This window comes from Leopardus geoffroyi, chromosome D4 (assembly GCF_018350155.1).
Source record: "Leopardus geoffroyi isolate Oge1 chromosome D4, O.geoffroyi_Oge1_pat1.0, whole genome shotgun sequence".
Taxonomy (NCBI): Eukaryota; Metazoa; Chordata; class Mammalia; order Carnivora; family Felidae; genus Leopardus; species Leopardus geoffroyi.
This window is the reverse complement of record NC_059342.1, coordinates 37106499-37113645: the sequence shown is the minus strand read 5'-3', so window position 1 is coordinate 37113645 and position 7147 is coordinate 37106499. Positions and strand designations below refer to the sequence as shown.

Genomic DNA, 7147 nt, shown 5'->3' with positions numbered 1-7147 from the left:
GATGACATGATACTGTGCATGGAAAATCCAATAGACTCCACCAAAAGTGTGCTAGGACTGATATATGAATTCAGCAAAGTTGCAGGATACAAAATCAATGTACAGAAATCAGTTGCGTCTTATACACTAATAAGCAACAGAAAGACAAATAAGGAAACTGATCCCATTCACAAATGCACTAAGCATAAAATACCTAGGAATAAATCTAACCAAAGATGTAAAAGATCTGTATGCTGAAAACTATAGAAAGCTTATGAAGGAAATTGAAGAAGATATATAGAAATGGAAAAACATTCCATGCTCATGGGTTGGAAGAATAAAAATTGTCAAACTGTCAATACTACCCAAAGCTATCTACACATTCAATGCAATCCCAATGAAAATTGCACCAGCACTCTTCTCAAAGCTAGAACAAGCAATCCTAAAATGTGTATGGAACCACAAAAGACCCTGAATAGTCAAAGTAATATGGAAGAAGAAGACCAAAGAGGGAGGCATCACAATCCCAAACTTTCGCCTCCACTCCAAAGATGTTATCATCAAGACAGCATGGTATTGGCACAAAAATAGACACATAGACCAATGGAATAGAATAGAGACTCCAGAATTGTACCCACAGAAGTATAGCCAATTAATCTCTGACAAAGCAGGAAAGAATATCCAATGGAAAAAGGCAGTCTCTTTAACAAATGGTGCTGGGAGAACTGGACAGCAACATGCAGAAGGTTGAAAGTAGATCACTTTCTCACACCATTCACAAAAATAAACTCAAAATGGATAAAGGACCTGAATGTGAGACAGGAAACCATCAAAACCCTAGAGGAGAAAACAGGAAAAGACCTCTCTGACCTCAGCTGTGGCAATTTCTTACTTGACACATCCCCAAAGGCAAGGGAATTAAAATCAAAAATGAACTATTGGGACCTCATGAAGATAAAAAGCTTCTGCACAGCAAAGGAAACATTCAACAAAACTAAAAGGCAGCCTACGGAATGGGAGAAGATATTTACAAATGACATATCGCACAAAGGGCTAGTATCCAAAATCTATAAAGAGCTCACCAAACTCCACACCCGAAAAACAAATAATCCAGTGAAGAAATGGGCAGAAAACATGAATAGACACATGTCTAAAGAAGACATCTGGATGGCCAACAGGCACATGAAAAGATGCTCAATGTCGCTCCTCATCAGGGAAATACATATCAAAACCACACTTAGATATCACCTCACACCTGTCAGAGTGGCCAAAATGAACAAATCAGGAGACTATAGATCCTGGAGAGGATGTGGAGAAACGGGAACCCTCTTGCACTGTTGGTGGGAATGCAAACTGGTGCAGCTGCTCTGGATAACAGTGTGGAGGTTCCTCAAAAAATTAAAAATAGACCTACCCTATGACCCAGCAGTAGCACTGCTAGGAATTTACCCAAGGGATATAGGAGTGCTGATGCACAGGGTCACTTGTACCCCAATGTTTATAGCAGCACTTTCAACAATAGCCAAATTGTGGAAAGAGCATAAATGTCCATCAACTGATGAATAGATAAAGAAATTGTGGTTTATATACGCAATGGAGTACTATGTGGCAATGAGAAAGAATGAAATATGGCTCTTTGTAGCAACGTGGATGGAACTGGAGTGTGTGATGCTTAGTGAAATAAGCCATACAGAGAAAGACAGATACCATATGTGTTCACTCTTATTCGGATCCTGAGAAACTTAACAGACACCCATGGGGGAGGGGAAGGAAAAAAAAAAAAAAGAGGTTAGAGTGAGAGAGAGCCAAAATATAAGAGACTCTTAAAAACTGAGAACAAACTGAGGGCTGATGGGAGGTGGGAGGGAGGGGAGGGTGGGTGAAGGGTATCGAGGAGTGCACCTTTTGGGATGAGCACTGGGTGTTGTATGGAAACCAGTTTGACAATAAATTTCATATATTGAAAAAAAAACAGATTGCATTTAAGTTAGCCACATTTAACAACCATTAGGCTATTAGATGACTTCTAATAGCAGAATGGAAGCAAGACAGCAGGAAGATAATATTTTAAATACATAGGTTGAATTAATTGCCAACCACAAGTTTCAAACACAGCAAAAAATAGTATTCAAGAATGGATGTGAAAAAATGGCATTTCTAGATAAACAAATTCTGGTAAGATCCACCGTCAGCAAACCTGTCATAAAATGAATATTTTGAACTTTCTTCAGGAAGAAGAAAAATCATCTCAGTTGTCAGTTTGGAGATGCAGAAAGGAATGGAGAGCAACAGAAATAAGCAAGTATACTTTCACCAAGATACTCAGATTCTGGGCCATAAGACATACTTCAACAAACTTAAAATAATTGGAATCATACAATGTCTGCTCTCAGACCACAGTGGAATTTAACTAGAAAACAGTAACAGAAAAAATGGAAAGTCCCCAAATATGTGGAGAATAAATAACATGATACTAAAGTAAGACATGGGTCAACAAAGCAATCAAAAGAGAAATTTTAAAATATTTTGAACAAAATGAAAATTGAAAGTACAACTTATTCATATATTTGGGATTCAGTGAAAGCAGTAGTTAGAGGGAAGTTTACAACACTGAAAACATATATCAGAAAAAAAAAAGATGTAAAATCAGTATCTATATTCCCCTTAAGAAACTAGAAAAAGAAAAGCAAGCTAAATCCAAAGTAAGCAGAAGAAAATAAGTAATAACAACAGAATCACTGAAATTTAAACAGGAAATCAATAGAGAAAAATCAGTGAAACTAAAACCCACTTCTTTGAAATGATCAATAAAATTGACAAGCCTCTGGCCAGACAAAGAAAAAAAAGTACACAAATTGTTAAGATCATAAATGAAAGAGAGGCCATTACTACAGGTCCCATGGACATTAAGAGGATGATCAAGGTATACTACGAACATTATACCCACAAATACTCTATATCCACAGATGTAATAACCTACATAAATGGACAAATTCCTTGAAAAGTACAATCTGCCAAAACTCTTATAAGAAATAGACAACTGGGGAGTGCCTGGGTGGCTCAGTTAGTTAAGCTTCTGTCTTCAGCTCAGGTCATGATCTCCAGGGTTGTGAGTTCGAGCCCTGTATCAGGGTCTGTGCTGATAGCTCAGAGCCTGGAAACTGCTTCATGTTTTGTCTCCCTCTCTCTCTCTCTCTGCCCTTCCCCCACTCACATTCTGTCTCTCTGTCAAAAATAAATAAACATCAACAAATTAAAAAAAAGAAACAGACACCTGGAATAGGCCTATATCTTAAAGATATTGACTCAATAATTAATAACCTTCCAAAACAGAAAGTACTAGGCCCAAATGAGTTCAGTATTAAATTTTATCAAGGTTTCAAGGGAAAAAAATATACGAATTTTCTACTATTTCTTTCAGAGGATAGAAGAAGAAGGACTATTTCCTAACTCATTCTATGAAGCCAGCATTAACTTAATACCAAAATCAAAGATATTTTAAAAAATCAAATCAATATTACTCCTGAAAATAGATGCAAATATCCTTAAGAAAATAGCAGTGAGTTGAATCTAACAATGTATATGAAGAATTATACAACATGACCCAAGTGGGATTTATGACAAGTTTGTAAGGCTTGTTCAACATTTGAAAATCCTTTAATGGATTCATCACACCAACAGGCTAAAAAACAAAACTCACATAATCATATCAATAGATGCAGAAAAGGCATTTGCCATACATAACACCCATAAAACCATTTGCCATACATAACACCCAAAAACCTCAGTAAAGTAGGAATAGCAACGAACTTCCTCACACTGAAAAAGAATATCTAAAAAGCATATAGCTAACATCATAACTAATGGTGAGAAACTTGAAGCTTTCTCACTAAGATCAGGAACAAAGCAAGGATGCCTCTGGTCACTACTGTTTTTTAACATCACACCTTGCATTAGCAAGGACATTAGCATCCCCCAAAATTCAAATACTTAGGTACAAATCTAACAAAATGTATACAAAATATGCATGATGAAAACTATAAAACTCTTATGAATGCAAAAAAAACCTAAATAAATGGAGAGATACTACATGTTCAAGAATATGAAGGTTCAATACTGTCAAAATGTCAGTTCTTCCCAACTGATCTCTAGATTCAATGCGGTCCCCATCAAAATCCCAGCAAGTTATTCTGTGGATATTGACTAACTCTGAGAGAAAAACCCAGAATATTCAACACAATATTGGAGATGAACAAAGTTGGAAGATTGTCCCTACCCACCTTCAAGACTTGTCTTAAAGCTACAGTAATCATGACAACGTGCTGTTGGCAAAATAATACACAAATAGATCAATGAATCCGATCAGAAAAACTAGAAATAGCCTCTCGTAAGTGATGAACTTCTGTAGCGCAGAGGTTTTTTGGGTCAGTGGAAATCATCAGTTTGAGACTGTAATGGAGGATATCTCATTATACTTTTGTCCAAATCCACAGAATGTACAACAACAAGAACAAGCTATAATGTCATAATGGACTTTGAATGTTTAGATGAGATGTCAATGTAGGTTCACCAATCAAAAAAAAAAAAAAAAGTACCATTCTGGTGGAGATGTTGATAATGAGGAAGGCAGTGAACTACTCTAAAAAACAAACAAACAAACAAAAATAAAAACAAAACAAAAAAAAAACAAAAACAAAAACAAAACTCTTCATTTAAAAAAGTCATATATGTAAATATAAGTGAGCATTGGCTAACTGTCTGTAATGGTAATGCACTATAAGGTTTTAAAAGGATTAGAATAAAATTAGGAAGATAGTATTTTAATTGAGGAGATGCATAAAACCAACAGTGTTTGTCCTCCATTCTGTTCCCCCAGATCCTTTTTCCCCCCATGTCTGTTAGCCTCCACTCTTGATTCCCTGAAATTCTTAGCCAAAAATTCTTCGTCACTAGCGCATAAAAACCTATGTCCTTTCCACGGGTCAAAGTAAAGCTGAGGCACTGCTTACTTAACTCCAGAGTTACCAGGTGAGACTTTCCCCTTTCAGTTTCCTTGCTATTTCCAAAACATCTTTGCTGTTTCTCCTAAAGCCCTTCTTTAATACATTACCAACAGATGAAACCTAATCTTAAGATCTGCTTCTGTAGAAACCTACCAAAGATAGTTTTCATTTTAGATCTAATAGTTAAACTACTATCATGTTTATGAATGCATGGAAGGGAGTAAAATATCCAAAAAGCATTAACTTTGATCAGTCAAGCTTGCATAGTATAACCTTCAGACTATGACCAATTCATAGTAAAAGAGTGTATAACTTTCAAACTAAGTGGAAAAATTGAAAGAAAAGTAAAAATAATCAAATCAAGAGAATGCAAGAAAGGGGAAGGAAAGAATCATAAAACAGGACAAATAAAAAGTGCATTGTAAGATGATAAATTTAAAATCAGATATAGCACTGGTTCCATTATTAATCCTACAAACGATGTAAGGAAAAAAAAAAAAAAAAAGCCAAACAATGGAGACAGCGGGCCCTGGGTTACAATGTCTGCATGGCATCTTCAAGGCTCGCCTCCGATGCGAAGACAGTCATCGACAGGGCCCGGGCAGAGTGCCAGAGCCGTTAAGTGAGCATGGACGACCTGGTCACCGTGGAGAACATCGCCGGCTACATTGCCAGTCTGAGGTAGCGCAGTGCAAAGGGTGCAGGCTCTTTGGTATCTCTGCCCTGATTGTGAGTTTTGACTTAGATGGCATCCCCAGACTCTATCAGACTGACCCTTCGGGGGACGTACTGCGCCTGGAAAGTCACTGCTATAGGCTGGGGTGCCATAGGTGAGAGGATTTCCACAGAAGAATTACACCCACAAAGCCATAGAGACAGAGGAGCTGACCTTTAAGCTGGTTATCAAGGTTCTCCTAGAACTGGTTCTGTCTGGCGGCAAAAACATTGAACTGGCTGTCCTGAGAGGAGATCAACCCCTCAAAATTTTAAATCCTGCGGAAATTGAGAAATATGTTGCTGAAATTGAAAAAAGGGAAGAAAACTAAGGAATCCAAAGAAAGCATCATAATGACAAAATCTTGTTCCTGGTGTTTTTAAAATTCAGATCATGGGTATTCTCAAAATGACAGGTAGGCATTTCCTTTCCATTTATCTACTGTACAAATGTCCTGCAATAAACGCCCATATTTGTTAAAAACCAAAACAAAACAAAAAAGCAGATACATTGAAAACATTCTGTACTATTCCGTTCACATTCAATTCAAAAACAGTTGCACCTAAATCATAGTGTTTAGAGGTTTGTACTTAGATAGTAAAACTATAACAAAGGAAAGCAAGCCATCTCTTCTTGAACTGAGGAAGAAATGCCACCACAGTGATTTCTTTGAACAGGGAGGGAAGGATTTGTTATTTATAAGGAGGATTATGTTTGATGTCTAATTTTATGCGTCAACTTGACTGAGATAAGGTGCCCAGTTGTTTGGTCAAACACTACTCCAAATGTTGTTGTGATGATATTTTGTAGATGCGATCAATATTTACAATCAGGTGACTTTAAGTAAAGCAGATTACCTTCTGTAATGAGAGTGGATATCAACCAGTTGAAGCCCTTAAAAACAAAACTGAGGTTTCCTGGAGAAGAAAGATTTCTGCCTTGACATTGTAACATAGAAATCCTATCTGAGTTTTCAGAATTTTAGCCTGCCGTATGCATTTTGGACTGAAGTTTGCGCCATCAACTCTTACCAGAATTTTCACCCTGTTGGCCAACCCCACAATATTCAAACTTGATGACTCTTACAGTTGCATGAACCAATTACTAAAACAAATCTCAATTTCAATCTTCCTCCCTCCCTCTCTCTCACTGTTCCTCTCTGTCTGTGTGCATATGTGCATATGTACAAATGCAGAGAAAGGAGTACACACACATGTGTGCGCACAGGTACACACACACCCACACACACAGGAGAGACAAAGTGAGGCAGTAAGAGAGAGAGAGAGAGGAGAGAGAGAGAGAGAGAGGGAGATTCCTATCTCCATGTATCTATTTCGTGTTGCTTTAGTTTCTCTGGAGAATGCTGACCGATGAGAGGGCTTCTGAGTGGCTGGCTACATTTTATTTTTCACTTATATGATGGTTTACATGGGTGTTCTTTTTTTTAATA

At 37.2% G+C, this 7147-nt stretch overlaps 1 pseudogene; it reads left to right on the top strand.

Annotated features, from left to right (window-relative positions):
• Positions 1-3578: 3578 nt before the first annotated feature.
• LOC123592704 lies at positions 3579-6028 on the top strand (annotated as a pseudogene).
• The last annotated feature ends 1119 nt before the right edge of the window (positions 6029-7147 follow it).